Source organism: Mustela nivalis (genome assembly GCF_964662115.1).
Source record: "Mustela nivalis genome assembly, chromosome: 13".
Taxonomy (NCBI): domain Eukaryota; kingdom Metazoa; phylum Chordata; class Mammalia; order Carnivora; family Mustelidae; genus Mustela; species Mustela nivalis.
This window is the reverse complement of record NC_139032.1, coordinates 68,319,440-68,337,672: the sequence shown is the minus strand read 5'-3', so window position 1 is coordinate 68,337,672 and position 18,233 is coordinate 68,319,440. Positions and strand designations below refer to the sequence as shown.

General features: G+C 42.1%; 1 protein-coding gene across 1 annotated transcript in view; it reads right to left on the bottom strand.

The window, feature by feature from the left end:
* LOC309846252 (uncharacterized protein) overlaps positions 1–18,233 on the bottom strand; it is a 543,217-nt gene that overhangs the window by 97,719 nt on the left and 427,265 nt on the right. Inside the window, exon 6 of the mRNA XM_082695118.1 lies at positions 12,836–12,882. The gene's annotated coding sequence lies outside the window, so the exon portion shown is untranslated. The remainder of the gene's footprint in view (positions 1–12,835; positions 12,883–18,233) is intronic.

Sequence of the window (18,233 nt, the reverse complement as noted above, 5' to 3'; positions counted from 1 at the left end):
TATATATACATATTTTATCCAATTTTTTATATAGAATTTATTATAAGGTATTGGCTTCTTGTGGTTACGGAGGCAGAGACTCTGCTGTCTGGAAACTGGAGACTAAGGAACACCTGTGATGTAGTTTGAAGGCCTGAGAACAGGAGAGCCCATAGTGTAGATGCCATCCCGAGTCTGAAGACCCAAGAAGCAGGAGCACTGAAGGCAAGAAGGGATCTTTGATTCAGCTCAGGCACTTGGGCAGGGAGAGAATTCAAGATCCTTGCACCTGTTTGTTCTATTCAGTCCCTTAGCAGACTGAATGATGCCCACCCACATCATCTGCCCGACTCAGGCCACTGATTCAAACGCTAATCTATTCCAGAAACACTCAGAGATCGACCCCAAAATAATGTTTAACCAGCTACCTGGGCATCCCCTGGCCCCATCAAGTTGATACCTAAAATCAGTCATCACATCAAGACTGGAAACAGAATCCTGGGATTTATGTCCTTTTAAAAGTCCATTTCTATCCACTACCCATCCATGCCTCTCCTCTAGTACATATACAGTGATACTCAATGTGTGCAGCATCATGTTACGCCCTCAGTTAGGCATGAGAGATTGGAAGACATGTAAAATCAAGTACCTGACCCTGTGGAGGTTTGGTTCAGAGAAGGAATCATATAAGCAGATAGTTTAGAATTCAATATTTTAAGGAGGAGACAGACATATGGGTACCCCTCTGAGATAAGTGCTATTAGGGAGGGTTTCCAAAGGAAATAAGAACTGAGCTGAGTCTTTATAAAAAAAAAATGAGGGAATGTTATTTGGGAAGGAAGACTGAGGACATTCTAACCTGTGTGTGTGATTGAGAGAGTAAGAGAGAGAGAGAGAGAGAGGAGGGGCAGGCAGAGGGAAGCAATAGAAACTGGAAGGTGTGTACACATACATGATCCATTGCTGCTGGATCATTAAGGGTAACTCGGGGAATGCTAGCAGCTGAAGCTAGAGAAGTAAGCTGAGGTCGTGTCATGGTAAGTCTTGGGTGGCTTGGGCTTTATCCTCTAGGTAAGTGGGAGACACTGAAGGCTTTTAAGCAAAAAAAGAGGGTGGTCAGATTTATATTTTAGAAATGCCACTCTGGTAGCTGCGTGGTGTTTGGAATGGATAGAGTCAAGACAAGAGGTCAAATGGGAACCTCCCTATCAGCTTCACGTATCCTTCGGCATTGTTTCATTGTGTCCATATATACAGAGTCATATAATCTGAGATTTGAGGAGGAGCTTTAGAGATCATCTGTCCAAACTGAAATCAAAATTCAAATCTAGAATCCCCCTGCTGCCCAGTCCTAGCCACGTGGTTCCTACACACACACACAGACACACACTCCACCATTGTTGTACTGCTCACAGACAGCCTTCTGAGCACGCAGGCACTGGCAATTGCCTGTGGTTTTATTTCCCCAGGTACCTCGTGTAACACAGCCACTGCCTGACAGATCTAATCACAGGCAGGGTCTCTTTCGCAGTCACCCCAGAGTAAAAGCTCAGCGTGTTCCCAAGGAAATGACTGAAACATACAAATCAATTGCCCTTTTCTTCTCTTCTTTTTTGACCCCATTTTGAATGCAAGTATGAGGTTTGATAACAGTACCAGGAGAGGAGGTGGATTTCGTATGTCCAGGGACTCATCAAAAGGAAAAAGACTGCACAAAGATAGAAGTACTCAGCCTTGCACCAACCTCGAAGATTGCCACAGGCGCTCCTGAGAATAACCAGGAACCCAATCAAACTCTCAAATGTCAGTGTCTGAGTGGGGAAAAACATCCAGCACGGTCCCCTCGCTGCCTCTGGATGGGGCTTCTCATCACCACACTGCTTCTTGCTGTTCCCTGCCCATGCTCCTAAGTATGCTCCTAAGTACCAGCTTCAGGCCTGTGTTTATCATCACCCTTGCTCCTGGCCCTGACCTAAGAGACTCCTTATACCAATGCCACACATTTAACTTCTTCCCAGCCTAGCCCTGCCCACATTCCTCCTCATCTATCAAGTTTTACTTGGATGATCTCTTCTAAAATTTCCCTACCACTCCAAATAGGTCTTTCATATGATAATCATCTAACTTTATCTTACATTGTGACTACTTATATGCATGTCTCATTTCTTCTATGCCGAGAGCTTCTTGAGGGCAGGGTCAGACTTTACTTATTCCATAGTCTGGCCATGGGCTTGGCCCATCCAAAGCACTGGATTAAAGTTTGTTAATTAAGTAGGTGAAGTGGAACTGAACTCATTGATGTAAGTGACCTAATTTGGGGCCTTTAGGGATAAAATTTAATCATGAAAAGAACTTGAGGAAGACCTACTTGTTCCAAAAAGAAGCTAGTTAGACTATACTGGGGCTTTTTGTTTTCTTGCCAGGAAGCAAAATGTTATTCTGAGAGGGGTGGTCCCCAAAGCCAGTCACGTCTACATGCCAGATCAAACAGCATCATGCAGAGGCTGGGAGAAACGTGTGTTCTGAAGGTAGATATATCTGTTTGGAATCTTGAGTCCTATGTCAACAGCTACAGGACTATGGGAAATTTACCTCACGCTAACTACAAAGTAGGACTCGTTCCTACCTCAGGGGGACTATCCCAAGCAGCAGATGCTCCAAGTGCCTTCCACAGTGACTATCATGTTTCTGCCTTTTAACAAATGTTAATCTCCTTCTATTTTACTTTTCTTCTTCCCCTGCTGTCACACTTTGAATCTAATTTCTATTTCCTATGCAGATTTTATTAAAGAAAACATGCTATATTTCTATTTTCTGACTACCCGGTTTCGGGGAAATGGGCCCAGGTGGCTATGTTTGGATCTGGTGAACTCAGAGTCTGACCTCAGCTAAATGGAGTGGAAATTCTTTGCCATTTCAGTTCCTCTCAAACAGAAATTTGGAACTAAAACCTTGAAACACTGAATTAAATGATTACAAGTAGCTTAGACATCAAGTTATACAGAGTCAGGTTAGAGTCTCCTTTTGACCAAAGCCACTTATGACCTGAAGTGGTAAAGTTTTCTTCATATTCTCTATTCATATTCAGAGTCTGGACTCCATCTTTCATTATTTCTCACCTGGGAAACTGACTACATTGGTTGGATCCATATCTCAGTTTTTAGCCCACTCTGCTCCATTAGCTTCTCTGCAACAACAGCAAGTGGTCCTTCCAGAATCAAATCTTGTGAGGCCTCTGGTCTACACTCCTTCAGTAAATTCCTGTTTGCCTACAGCATTCTTTTCAAACTCTTCCAGAGAAATACTAACAAGTATAGAAGCAAGTAAATATAGCACGTAGCATGGGATCAGAGATGGGAGGGATAGAAGTGGCCCATCTCGACCTCAACTCTCTTGTAGCATACATTGTATTCATGTTGGTAGTCTACTTGTCAATCTCTTTCACTATCTTAGGGTGTAGTAAGATTCTCCAGAGAAACAGAACCAATAGGGTATTGGGGGGAGGGGAGGAGTCACTACAAGGAATTGGCTAATGTGACTGTGGAGACTTAGAAGTCCCACAGCCCACCATTTGCAAGCCAGAGGTCCAGGAAAGTCAGTGTTATAGTTCTAGTTCAGGCCCACAAGCCTGAGAACTAGGGGAAATAAGGTATATTTCCTAGTCCAAATGCAATGGAAGACTGATGTCTCACTCAAACTGTTAGGCAGAGAGTTAGTTGTTCCTTCCTTCCTCCACTTTTTTATTCTATGTAGACCATCTCTAACTTAGATGAGGTCCACTCACATTGGGGAGGGCAATGTGCTTTATTCACATTGATTCAAATGCCAATCTCATCTAAAAACATCCTCAAAGACACACCCATAAATAATGTTCAGTCCAATATCTGGGTACCCTGTGTCCCAGTCATGTTGACAAATAAAATTAACCATCACACAGGGAAACAGTGCTGCATATATTGTCCTTTGTGTTTCCTTCTCACTTGTGTGTGTGTGTGTGTGTGTGTGTGTGTGTGTGTGCACGTGCGTGCACACACGCACACATGTGTATGGGGGTGTCTGGGGACATAGGGCAAAATATACAGTTACAACATTTATTAGAGTCCTTTGACAGGCCTGGTTTATAACATTGTCCTAACATATTAATAAATAGGGCCAACTTTCACTTTCAATTAATAGGACCCATGTTCATTATGGATTTGGATGATAAAGTATATGGTCACTCTAGAGAAAATGACTGAGAGTGTTCTTCATTTTCCTATTACTGCTCTAACTTTCATGATATGTAAATGGACTAAGGGTCTCAAAAACAAATTCCCATAATTAATCCTCATCATTCAATTGCCAAGTACCACTCTGTTACAACAAAATTTTCTCATCTGTTCATACTGTTTTCATCTGTTTGAAATACCTCCAGAGAACCAGAATTGGTGGACCCCTTTTAATCACTGAGGAAGACAATGAAATCCTTCACTTTATACAAGTTCCTCTTCTTGATTATGTGTCTTTCCCTTCTATGACAAAAAGAGCTGTTAGCTCTTCATTACAAAATCATGACTCCGTGATCTCTGGTTAAACAAATACACATTTTGCAGAGTAAGATGAGTTTTCTAAGCCACATCTCATTTCGTTTTAGCTTTATCTTAAAAGATGAATCTTCTCTCCACTCTATTATTAAATAAGATTGATCAGTATTCTGCCCCCATTGAACATACTGAAAAATACAATAAATGTATTTTTTTAAGGTGCTGCATTTTCAGAGAATAATACAAAGGTGACGAATTCCCGAGCGCCCAGTAGTCTTGATCCTTTCCTCTCTGAGCACGGAAATCACAGATGTCTATGTGCATGTGTATATTATTTTATACATATACAAACATTTTTAAATTTATGGATCATTTTCAAAGTGTTTATATCATGTCACTACATTGCAAATAAACATTTTAATACCAGTGCTTTAAAAAAAAAAAAACTAATACTTTCAATCTGAAAATAATACAGGAAAGACAAAACAACTACAGAGCTGGCATCAGTGTTTTAAGTGTTAGACTTTAAAGAATGAAATTAACTCCAGTTCTCAACTAACTGTTCAAGAATATATGTCTGAGCACATAAAAAAGCAGTGGGCAACAGTGTAATTCAGTAATACCACCTTATTTCAGCATGGCTGGCTCTTATGGACTTTAACTAGGCTCAGCTATACACCCCCCTCCACCCCCATTACATGTATTTTGCTTTTCAAGATGATTTTTTGATATTGAACTCAAAAGAAGTATTAAGTATATTTTGTTTGCTTGACTTCTCATCATGTTGATCTAAACCTAAATTGCTCTCTTGAGTTCAAAAAGTTCAGACAATTGTCCTCCAATATTTATAGGAATAAAAAAATTAATGCATATGTATTTATGCATTTATATTTAAAAGTCTTCTTACATAAAAGACACCAAAGTTTAAGCCCCTGAAAGCAAATGATTACACAAGGTACACATTTTAAGAAACATGTAAGCACTTTTATGTTTCATTATTTACATGTAAGCATGTAAACTTTTGTGTTTCATTATTATCTTTTATTAATTTTTTTTTTTTTTTAAAGAAAGAGTGTGAGGGACAGAGGGAGAGGGAGAGAAAGAATTTTAAGCAGGCCCCATGCCCATCAGGGAGCCTGATACCGGGCTTGATCTTAGAACCCTGAGGTCATATGACCTGAGCTGAAATCAAAAGTCGGGATGCTTAACCAGCTGAGCCACCCAGGCTCAAACTTTTAAAGCTAGTTTCTGAAATAAACTGTTTGGTCACTATATTATGGTTGGTTAGTGCTACTATTTTTCTCCTGTGAAGTGCATAGTGAGGCAATGTCATGGCTTTCTTGGTGGTCAGTGACTTCAGGTGATGTCTAAATTTTGCTATTTTGCAGAGTGTTTTGCCATTTTCAAGTTAATGCTTGAAACTTCCTCTTCTTAATCACTGATAAATACTCTCAAACCCAAGATCATTGTTCTTTAAAATAAATGAAAAAAATAAGCCCCAAATCTCTCTGTCTCTCTTTCACACATGCACACAAAAACAAGAATTTTCTATACTTTTATAGTTATCAGGAAACTCACTGGTAGGAAAGAGAATTAAACATATTCTGTCTTGTAAACCCTATATAATAAGCAAAACATTTCAGAAGTAGGATCAAGTAGCTGCCTATTGTTGTTTTTGTGTGGTACATCATCAAAATATTTTTCAGAGTACAAACTGATGACATTTTTTTCTGTGAATTTATACTTCCAAAATGATGGATGATGGCTTTTCAGGTCCCCGGACCTCTCATCATGTTATCTGTACCTAGTTTGGAAAATGAGGACTCGGTATGGTATACAAAATCCCGTTAATTCTGGGCTTCCCACCTTGCTTTCTGGCTCCAGCCATCTGAGATTTTGTCACTGTAGTGGAGGACATGGAGGCAATGGGCTGAGAGCATGGTCTGCAAAGCTGGACTGACTGGGGGAGAATATAAGGTTCTCACGGCCCTGGACAAACTACTAAACATCACTGAGAGTGGTTTCTTTGGCTATAAAGTGACACTAATAATTATTATATAGCTCATGGGGTTACTGTGAGAATTAAATGAATGAGTACGTAGTAGGAACTTAGAATGGCACCTATTTAAAAAAAAAAAACTATCTAAGGGTCAGACACTTCTCTTTCAAACCACTGTGCTTGGCTGGGACCTCTTCTGGGGCTATCATGTGGCATCTGGCCCCAAAGAAAGACTTCTCACACCTCTGACGACCAAGCCAACTGGACCAGTGACCCCTGGTTTTCCCCATCACTTTGAGTTGCAACGGTCAGTTGACTTACTTGCTTCCCCCAACAGATTAACTAAGGACAATGCAATATCAAAATGAGTCTTACTCCCTCTTGCCTTTCCAGTGTAGATCCCTGACATATGCATGTTTCACTGACTCAGCAAAAGATAGTTGAGTTAATGTATCTTAAGGAATGTATCAAAGGAAACCACAAAGGAAAATGGGATTCCATTTGGATTATACTGGATGAAACATGAATTTTCAAGGATACTTTTTTGGGGTGTAAGGGTTACAAAAGGTGGCAAATGGATACATCCTTTGGGAGATTTATTCTCTCTTCCCTGAGTTACAGGCCTTGGACACACTGAATTTACCCATATCTATGCAGTGTCTCTTGGAGGATGGCTCACATCTGTCTCTATGATTTTGTTGTCCTTCCTGGGTTTGGGCTATGGACTCCACTTCACCTCGCCCCCCTCATGGCAGTGCCAAGACTCCCTGAGGTCTGATGTCTCCTACTAATAGAAGGGCTGTTGGATTCTGATTCCTTTGGGCTGAGGAGGTACTGTGGTATTTTGGACCTCCAGGTAGAAAGGAAGGGGCCTCTGAGAGCCGATTAAATTAGATTATAGCCTGCCTGGGATTATAAACTGCCTGCAGCTATGTGAGGCCCTACCCAAGAAGTTTGGGTCGGGAAGGGATAGGATTAGAGGCACTGCTGGGCAAGACAGGCTTCTGCTCTAACTAAAAATGTAGCAGCAGGCAATACCCCCAACCTTCCCCAGAGTGCTGCCCATCTTGAGCCTGAGGTCTTACATGAGCAGGTATTTCTGAGCAGCTCGGCTGTAGCTAGAGGGCCCAGGGAGAGGAGCTTGGAGCCTTCCCTGAGAGGAGACAGGGCCACATGTTGGACCTATCCAGGATCTGGAGGTTTGCTCTGAGACTGTGACACACAAAGGAGTCTTCAAGGGGAATGCCTTGCCTGATAGCTCCTCTTTCCCAGAGACGGAGGGGTCCCAGCTATTGTACTTGAGACGAACTCTCTTCTTGAAAAGGCAGTTGATGTTCTTTCTGGGAACTGGATCCAAGCCTAGGCTTTCGTGGCCCTGTTTTGTGCTTCTTTACTCAGGGACATGGTACCCAAGTGATTCCCTTTTTATCTTGGGGATCTTGGGAGAACGCAGAATTGCTAGTGGGGAACGATGGGTAGTTTAGTGTCCTTTTGTTCATTAAGCTCACCTTCCAGTAGGGCAGGGGCAACCACCATATGAGCCAGAGCATGTGGAGAGTGGGGACAGGCTGACAGACATTTTATCAGCCAAGCCTATTCTTAGACTCTGTGGCAAGGAGGTCACCTGTTCTTTCTCCCGGGAAGGTCTCTACTTTCTTAAGCCTGAGAATAATTGGGAGCATTTCCTCTGGCCACCTTCTGAAAAGGGTACCCCAAAATGGATTTCTTCCTCTTTCTCCAAATAGATGGGAGAGAGCATGGCTGTGCCACAAATGATCAAGCAGCTTTTGCAAGTGTTATGAGAATATGTGAAAGCTCTTGCTCTTGGTAGCAGAAGCCCTGAGCTACCATGCTACTTTGCTTTCAGCATCCTCTATATCAGGTGTTCTGTGAACCAGATGTCAGAGCTGAATAGATGGGAAGTTTCTACGAAACAGCTGACGACCGTCCCCGGGTAACACAACCTCTATCACTGTAAAGAAGACCTCTTGAAACTTATACTTGATGTTTTAACAGGTCAGGCTTGATTGCCGACCTGCTCTGATACAGATGTTTCAGACTCAGCAAGTCTATTCACAAAAAATCAGGGCCTAGCTCAGAGCCAGCACACACTCAGAAATCACAAAATGTTGGTGAACTGAACTGAATTTGGACTTTCTCCACTGTTAGAACTCTGGGAATTTGAATATAACAGGCACATGAGAATGACTTAAGAGGCTCTGCAATGCTCCAAGAGGTATCTGCACACAGCCTACCTCAGGCCTGAGTTGGTGAATGCACTGATTGAACTTTTATACTTTTAATTTGCCTTGGCACTGAATTAAGAGCCAATTTATGTCTCAATCTTGCTGTGTAACTTTAAATAATTCACTTACTCTTTCTGAGCTTCACTGAGTTATTGTGTGGCTCAAATGAGATAATGTATGTAAAATCCCTTTGCAAATGGTAAACTACCATAAAAGCAAAACACAGGAACTATTATTGTTAGTAAAGTAATTAACATGTGATGGATGTATGGAGGAAGGTAATTTCCATTAGAAACCAGAGGTAGAAAAACACCAAATCCCCATATGTTCTGGTCAACTTGAATCAAATGGCAATTTACATCTACACTGGTAAGTAACTTAGAGTATAATGTTGAAATATCTTTCTATAATTTTAAAAAATAAACATAAATGTGATATGGTACCATAGGCAGTAGAATGAACACAGGACGGGGTGTCTGGGTGGCTCAGTGGGTTAAAGCCTCTGCCTCAGCTCAGGTCATGATCCCTGAATCGGGCTCTTTGCTCAGTAGGGAGCCTGCTTCCCTTCCTCTCTCTCTGCCTGCCTCTCTGCCTGCTTGTGATCTCTCTCTGTCTAATAAATAATAAATAAAATCTTTAAAAAGAAAAAAGAATGAGCGAGGACATGATTGCATGAAACCCAGCCAAGTCACAAGAGAACTGGAAAGCCATCCTACAGCTTCAATTCTCTATTGCTCTCTCTGGAACTACATGGTGTCTTGTTTCCTCTTCTCCCTGCTTCTCTGTTGCACTCTCCCTTTAGTAGACAGGCTTTCACTCCCATATTTTTGGGATTTATTACCTATAACCTTTACTTTACATGTCCTATGGCATTAAATCTGGAGTTATTTCTACATTACCATTTCTTAGCCCTGTCTGAATGACATCTCCTTGGGAGAAACATCTTGATCCAAAGAATCTAGGTCAGATGAATACCAATCCAAAATACTGTGGCTGTGAGTGAGAGGTCATTTGATAACTAGAGCTGTGTCTTCTAAGCTATGGGCAGGGTAATACCTTTAAGAAAAGGATGAGTGGAGCTGGAAGGAAATAGATCACCAATGGTGATGCCACTGGCTTTTCAATTCCTATTGCCTAAATCACTAAGTGCATCATCATTTATTCCCCCCTGTGAGTTCCTTAGGACAGAAGCCATGGCTTGTTCTATTCTGTAATCACCAGAACCATGCAGGACACACTATAGATACTCAATGAAGCCTTGTTGGTTGACATAAACTGTTATCCTTTACATACAAAGAGTAGTTCACAGTATACATATCACATTTTTACATATCAATCCATCTGGTCACACTATAATCCTGCATTATTACTACCCTTGCTTTATAAATGAGAAACAAGCAAGGTTCTAGAATAGGAAGTGGCAAAGCCTGAATCTAATTTTAGACAAGTGGTGTCCTCAGTGACTCTAAAAGATCTAAATGAAGAAATCCAAGAGGTATTTAGATCTACACTTAGAGAGAGGAGAGGATATTTCCTATTTGGGTATCATACGTATATAGATTAGATCTGCATTGAGATGGTTGCAGTGGATGACATGTCCAGGGATCTGTGTGTAGAGTGAGAATAGGAGACAGCCCAGAACAGATGCCTGAGAAACATTAACATTTAATCATGAGCAGAGAAAGAGAGTCCATACCAGACCCAAGAAATAGGAGAAATACCAGGATAGATGGTGTGTTACAAAAGCCATGGGAAGAGACTTCTTGAAAAGGGAATGATCAACAAGGTCAAATGCTTTTGAGAGGTCAAGTGAGATAAGAACTGCAAGCCACCCTTGGCAATTGCACCAGGAAGGTCATCAGTGACTTTGACCAGCAATGTCAGGGTCATGGCAGGAATAGAAGCTAAACTTAGTGGATGGAAACGTAGAGACAGAGGAACAGTGTATTCAGCCAACTATGATGAGCTCTGTGAATTGTGTAAGACTGATGATTCACAGACCTGTACCCCTGAAGCAAATATTACATAATAAGTTAATAAAATTAAAAAATAACACATAGATCAATGGAACAGAATAGAGAGCCCAGAAATAGACCCTCAACTCTATGCTCAACTAATCTTCGACAAAGCAGGAAGGAATGTCCAATGGAAAAAAGACAGCCTCTTCAACAAATGGTGTTGGGAAAATTGGACAGCCACATGCAGAAAAATGAAATTGGACTATTTCCTTACACCACACACAAAAATAGACTCAAAATGGATGAAGGATCTCAATGTGAGAAAGGAATCCATCAAAATCCTTGAGGACAACACAGGTAGCAACTTCTTCAACCTCAGCCACAGCAGTGTCTTCCTAGGAACATTGCCAAAGGCAAGGGAAGCAAGGGCAAAAAATGAACTATTGGGATTTCATCAAGATCAAAAGCTTTTGCACAGCAAAGGAACCAGTTAACAAAACCAAAAGACAACTGACAGAATGAGAGAAAATATTTGCAAATGACATATCAGATAAAGGGTGAGTATCCAAAATCTATAAGGGGCTCAGCAAGCTCAATAGCCAAAGAACAAATAATCCAATCAAGAAATGGGCAGAAGACATGAACAGACATTTCTGCAAAGAAGACATCCAGATGGCCAACCGACACATGAAAAATGCTCCACATCACTCTGCATCAGAGAAATACAAATCAAAACCACAATGAGATACTACCTCACACCAGTCAGAATGACTAAAATTAACAAGTCAGGAAATGACAGATGCTGGTGAGGATGCAGAGAAAGGGGAACCCTCCTACACTGTTGGTGGGAATGCAAGCTGGTGCAACCACTCTGGAAAACAGCATGGAGGTTCCTCAAAAAGCTGAAAATAGAGCTACCCTATGACCCAGCAATTGCTGGGTATTTACCCTAAAGATACAAATGTAGTCATCTGAAGGGGCGCGTGCACCCGGATGTATATAACAGCAATGTCCACAATAGCCAAACTATGAAAAGAACCTAGATGTCCATCAACAGAGGACTGGATAAAGATGTGGTATACATATACAATGGAATACTATGCAGCCATCAAAAGAAATGAAATCTTGCCATTTGCGATGACATGGATGGAACTAGAGGGTATTATGCTTAGCAAAATTAAGTCAATCGGAGAAAGACAACTATCATATGGTCTCCCTGATATGAGGAAGTGGAGAGGGTTTGAGGGGTAGGAAAAGAATAAATAAAAGAAGATGGGATCGAGAGGGAGACAAACCATAAGAGACTCTTAATCTCACAAAACAAACTGAGGGTTGTTGGGGGAAGGGGGGAAGGGAGAAGGTGGTGGGATTATGGACATTGGGGAGAGTATGTGCTATGGTGAGTGCTGTGAAATGTGTAAACCTGGCAATTCATAGACCTGTACCCCTGGGGATAAAAATACATTATATGTTTATAAAAAAATTTTAAAAATTAATAAAAAAATAAAAAATAAAATAAAAAGAAGTTGGTTGTGAAGGGAGAGGGGAGAGATACAACTCTAGATAGGGATTGAATATGTATTTTTTATTTTTTATTTTTTTATTTTTTTTTTTAATATAATTTTTTATTTTTTATAAACATATATTTTTATCCCCAGGGGTACAGGTCTGTGAATCACCAGGTTTACACACTTCACAGCACTCACCAAAACACATACCCTCCCCAGAATATGTATTTTTTAAAAGATTTTATTTATTTATTTGAGAGAGAGAGAGAGAGAGAGACAGAGTGAGAAAACATGAGAGGGGAGGTCAGAGGGAGAAGCCGATTCCCCATGGAGCTGGGAGCCTGACGTGGGACTTGATCCCAGGACTCCAGGATCATGACCTGAGCAGAAGGCAGCCCCTTAACCAGTTGAGCCACCCAAGCTCCCTTGAATATATTTCTTTTAAAGAAATTTGAACCCACTTAAATTCTGAAGGAGCCAGAAGATCGAAGAAATATGAAAATGTATAGGAGAGGGCACAGTGGCAGAACCAGGCCCTGGGGAGCAGAAGGGAAGAAGAGCAGGTTCTGGTGGAATACGGCAGGAAGTTTAATAGAAGGGAAGAAAGGAAGGATGGACATACAGTTTGCTGGGCTGGTGCAGGCGCTAAGGAATGTTTGCTTTTTCTCTCTATAAACAAGAAGAACAGAAGAGTTTAATGAGTTCAGAAGAGTAAGAGTTGGTACAGAGTTGATAGAGTATCCAATACTTGGTTTTGGCTCAGGTCGTGATCTCAGGGTTGTGCTCTCAGTGTCATGAGATCAAGCCCCACATTAGGCTCCCTGTTTCAGTACAGAGTCTGCTTGAGATTCCCTCTCCCTCTGCCCCTCCTGCTCATGCTCTAAAATAAATACATAAATCTTTAAAAAAAAATTAAGAGTAAGGGAGATGGTGGCTCAGGAGAGTAGAGATGATTTAGTTCTGTTTATTGAAAGTGCCCCGATACCACTGCCATCTTGTTGCCCTATTCCCACTTGTCCTTTACTTTGCTAATTCATTTATTCATTCACTCATCTATTTACTTAATTACTGAATGAATAGCTAGCTATATGACAGACCATGAGAAATGCACTGCAAGTATGGAGTTGAAAAACACGTTGGGCATTGGGTAGGCACAGAATGACTGATTACAGCTGCAGAGGAAAGTAAACTTTACTTGACCCATAATGGGACAGGCCCAGTTACCTAGGCCTCTGGAATCTGCACATTAACAAAGTAGGCCATATATCTATATCCTGATTAATCTGAATATGAGACATAAACACATTTCATGATCCATAGGATAACGATCTTCCTTTCTCTACCCCCAGAACCCAAACCTCTGTCTTTAAACATATGGTTCTATTTGAGTTTCTGGCACAACTCCCTGTGACTTCCCCTGGAAGGGACTCTAATTGTCCCCTAATATCCATCTCACTTTCCTCCACAGTAAGGGAATTTAGCTAGGTCAATGGCTCTGCCGGCTAAAGAATATGTCGCCTAGTCCCCTTCATGATTAGGCAGGGCCGGACAGTTCTTGACCAGTGGAATATGAAGGAAAGTGACATACATCCTTTGTAGGCTAGTCCCTAGAGGGAAAGGACATGCCGTGCCTTCCCCATTTTTCCATTTTGCTTACTGAGATGAAGATAAAGTGGCTGTTTGCCACTTTGGATGCTGCAGAAGAGGGATAGTGGAGCAATACCATAGAAAGAACTGGGCTAACTTGTTGAGCTCTTCACTGACTTCACAGGACTTAGAAAGAGCTGAACCTCCATGTGGGATCTGCCATGGCCTCAGCTGAGGGTGTGTGGAGAGTGGCTGGGAGTCCATGATGCAAACCTATGTGGCACAACAGTGGTCACGAGTCTATTAACCTAGCCTGAGCGAGGCTGGAGGGAGAGGTAATTGCACTACGTGCCTTCACACTCGGAATCCCATTTAGTCCTCACGCCAACCTTCTGGAAGGTGCATTTTATGGACTGTGAACCTAGAGAAGGTAAACTAAGGTGACCAAATGCGTAGCTGTTGAGCAGCATGCTGGGGTAATGCATTTCTACAGAGCATGTGGCTCTGTTCTTTCCCTCTCACAGTAAGGCCTCTTCCTGCTCCTGTGAGGGCCCCAAGCTGCAAGGAGCTCACTTTCATCAGCCCTGTGGCTTAGCAGGAGTGAGAACTCAGTCTTCTCTTCCAGACCACAACATCCTGTGGCCATGTGTCCATCACGCACCGACGCCTTTGAGCCCCTGCTTGTACAGTGTTGATAGGGCCGAGGGGAGGGGGAGAGAACAGAAACACCCCGGGGCCAAGTACCCTTTACAGTGGAGCCAGGTGCTATAAATTTCTCCAAATGCATGGCCCTTCTCCACACGTGCACATCTGGAATGCCGTATAACCCCTTGCCTCTCCAACCCCCTCTGCAATGATGACTTCCTGGAGCATTTTAATGACTCGCCATTATAAATAATATACTCTACCCTTTCTTGTTAAAAAAAAAAAAAACACAGGAGTTTCTGCAAAACCAGCAAATTACTTCAAATCATAATTTCACCGAAAACACTGAAAAAAAAAAAAAAAGACCCTCAAACCCTGAGGTAGGAAAGGTTCAGGAGATTTATATCTTTCCTTGAACACACAGATTTATAACAGTGGATAATGTACATTCATTTCATCCATATTTATACCTGAATTGATGCAGAGTCTGGTATCCATTACTTTAATCTATGTAACTTGATCATCAGAAATCTGAACCATAATTTTAACACGTATTACAAAGAGTTTCTTTTGGGCTTAAAGGAAAATGACGACAGAGAAGAAAAGCCATTAAGAGCCAGCTGCAGTCACTTACTTGAGCTGCACTTCCTTCTGCGATACGTGTGGATCCCCCTCCCCATTTCCCATCCCTTAGCTTCCTGGTCAGGCATTCACACCCAGGTTGAGCCCCCAGCTCTCACTGTGCCCTGACCTAAGGGGAGAAGGGGAGAGAGAGAGAGGCGATGGGCAGGGCAATTTGGAGGAAATTCATGTAAATAAATCTCTGCTATCATGGCCAACCTAGAGCTCACACGGAGGCAGTGGTAATGGGCCGCCAGTAGCCTTAGTCACTTAGGAGAAGTGAAAAAATGCAGGGTCTGATCAAAGCTTCCCTCTGACAGACAGTGGAAATTAAACCCAGATACTGGTTCTCAAACAGCCTTGCTGGCACTCAGCACATGGTTCCTGTCCAACTTCTGAGCACCAAACATTGGCCCAGCTTAAAATTCCAAATGCCTGCCCTGGACTAAAGCCAAGTAGTAGATTTTTGAAAGACCTGGGCCCCCAGGATTCTACTGGGCAGAAGATGAGGAAACAGGACCCTGGAATCTTACTAGGGCAGCTGGGTGTCAGAGAACTTGCTTGGGGACCATTCCCGGGATTTCCTAAATTCAGGTCAGCACCCCGAGGGCAGATCTTGTCGTCTGCTTTGTTCACTGGTGTGGTCCTTTGTGGAATCAAAGGGCTTCATTGCCAACCACTCCACAGCTCCAGACTTTAGTGTGAGTAGATTCTGTACAATGGCAAAGGATGAAAGTGATGAGATTTTGTGAAATTAGGTCATGGTTAAAAGGGAGTAATAAGCAATTAAACCTATTGCTTTCCATTCTTCTGCCTTCCAAACTCTCTTTCTTTATTATATATATAGGTCATAATAATGGTTCGTATTTTAAAAGCACTTCAAGATTCTAAAGCATGAGGTCATTCAAAGCTCAGAGCAAGGCTGTGACAGAATTCTAACTACCATTCCCATTTCACAGATGAGGCAGTTGAGAGGCAATTTCCATTACCTGCCTTGTGCTACTGGCTAGTAGCAGGAAGCACTAGACTTTGAGCACTGCCATCTTTTGATTCCTGATCCCAAGCTTGTTCTTATACACCACACCAGCGTGGTGTGTTCCTGGCAAGGGTAAAGGGCAGAGTGAGTAAGGAGGACATTTGAAGAGTGGCTAGAGACAGTGGATCTGGCCCTAGTCAGAACCCAGGAAGAGACTGCCAACACACAAATCACTGGGGCTGCTAAGTGCATTTCTCTAGAGCTTCCTGAGGGTGGTTTTAGATTTGACTATGCCTCAAGGGAACAAATTCCAGCTGTCTGATCTTTGAAGTCAGATAGGACAATAATCTGGCTTCATATTTCACTGGTGTGAACTGATTTTTTAAAAAGGAAACCTACCTCTGAAGAGGGGATTAGTAGAACTTTTGCTTTATTGGTATTGTTTCCATTTTTTTTTTTTTTTACTGTAAGACTCTCTAATGTATGCACATATGTACATACATACAAACAAATACATACATATGTATGAATTATATATATAATTATAAATGAGTCTTTAAAAATTATAACCAGAACAAACAATTACTGTCTTTTAGTAGGAGAAGGCTTCTAACTATAATCTGTCCCCTAGACAACTGGGCTTCTTGAGAGAACCCCAGGAAGTGGGGGAGGGACACCCAGTTTTCCTATACAATGTTGCAGGCGCTGTTCGAGCCATGCAGGGAAGGTTCATAATAGCCAGCCCTGCCATATCTAGATTATCACTCCTGTTTGTTAAAAAGGACACTCGGGGTCAGAGAATTTGTGTCTTGGCTGAAGTTGCACATACAGTAAGCAAATGCAAATGTGCTGGGATTTAAGCCCAGGCCAAGAGTGTGTGCCCCGTTCAATCTATCTTCACCATTAACACATTTCTACCAGTTGCACCTGGAAAACAGGAAAAGTCTGAATCTTAAATCACTTCGAAAAAGAAAATTATTTTAGCTACGACCCTCAGATAGCCTCTTTAAAAAGTTTTCTCTTTTCTCCATAGCCAGGTGTGAGCATTTCTTCCTTCGAGTCTCACATCATTATATTCTTTCAAATTTATGGATTTACAGAAATTAATGGAAAACTTCCCCGCACCTTTGATAGGGGCACTAATCCTGTGGATCAGCACCGTGGATACTGCTATGACTCCATCAACACTCAGCAGATGAACTGACCTCGAGAAAGACCACTGATGTAGCCACGATCAAACTGTGAGCCCAAGCTGACCCACACCCGTGTCAGTTTCATGGCCCCAAATCCAGACCACTGTTTGTGGTTTCAAGAACCATTATACAATGTGGTTCCATTTCTCTTAATTATTTTTATGTGAATCCAATGGAACTAATGAAACAGCAAACTTTTTTTTTTTTTTTTTTTTTGAAACAGCAAGCTTTTATTGTACATTTGCTGTATGCCCAGAACTGAGCTGGGGAATCAGACGACAGAACTCTGAGACACAACTCCTGCCTTCCAGGGATTAACAACATATCTGAGGTGTAACTAAAGTCACAGGTAGCCTGGGCTACCTGTGCCCAGGCTGGCCTACTGTACTTTTAAATGTCCCTGAAGCCAACCAGGTTCCCTACGTCTCCACATCTCCAAGGGCTTGGCTCAGGGTCAACTATTCAGCGGACCAGAGCTCCTGCACACAGCTGTGCCCATCTCCTCCACACCTGCTGGGCACCTGGACAATGATGGCTGTCTGGCCAAAGCCCTCCAGCACCTTCCTGATTGCACACCCAGCCACTCACTCTCTTCTCTTCTCACACCCAGTGACTTTCCAGTTTATTCTTCCACTTCATTCATTGGTTTTCATTTATTAAGTCATGATTACAGGTCAGGCATAATGCTGGATACCTTATACTTGCTCTCTCCAAGCCCCACAGGACAACTGTAGTCCCTTTATTACTAACATGGAAACGAAGGCTCAAGGCTAGGTTAAGAAAATTGCCAGAGATCACCACAGGCAACCTGAGCCTGACAGCTAATCGGGAAGTGCAAACAAATTCCACATAAGGGGGAAGACTGGTTCCATGTTTTTGTTTTGTTTGAGACAAAGAGAGAGAATGTGTGTGACCTTGGTGGGAGGAAGAGAGAGAGAGAGAGGAAGAGAGAGAGAGAGGGGGAGAGAGAGAATCCCAAGCAGCCTAGCAGGCTCCAC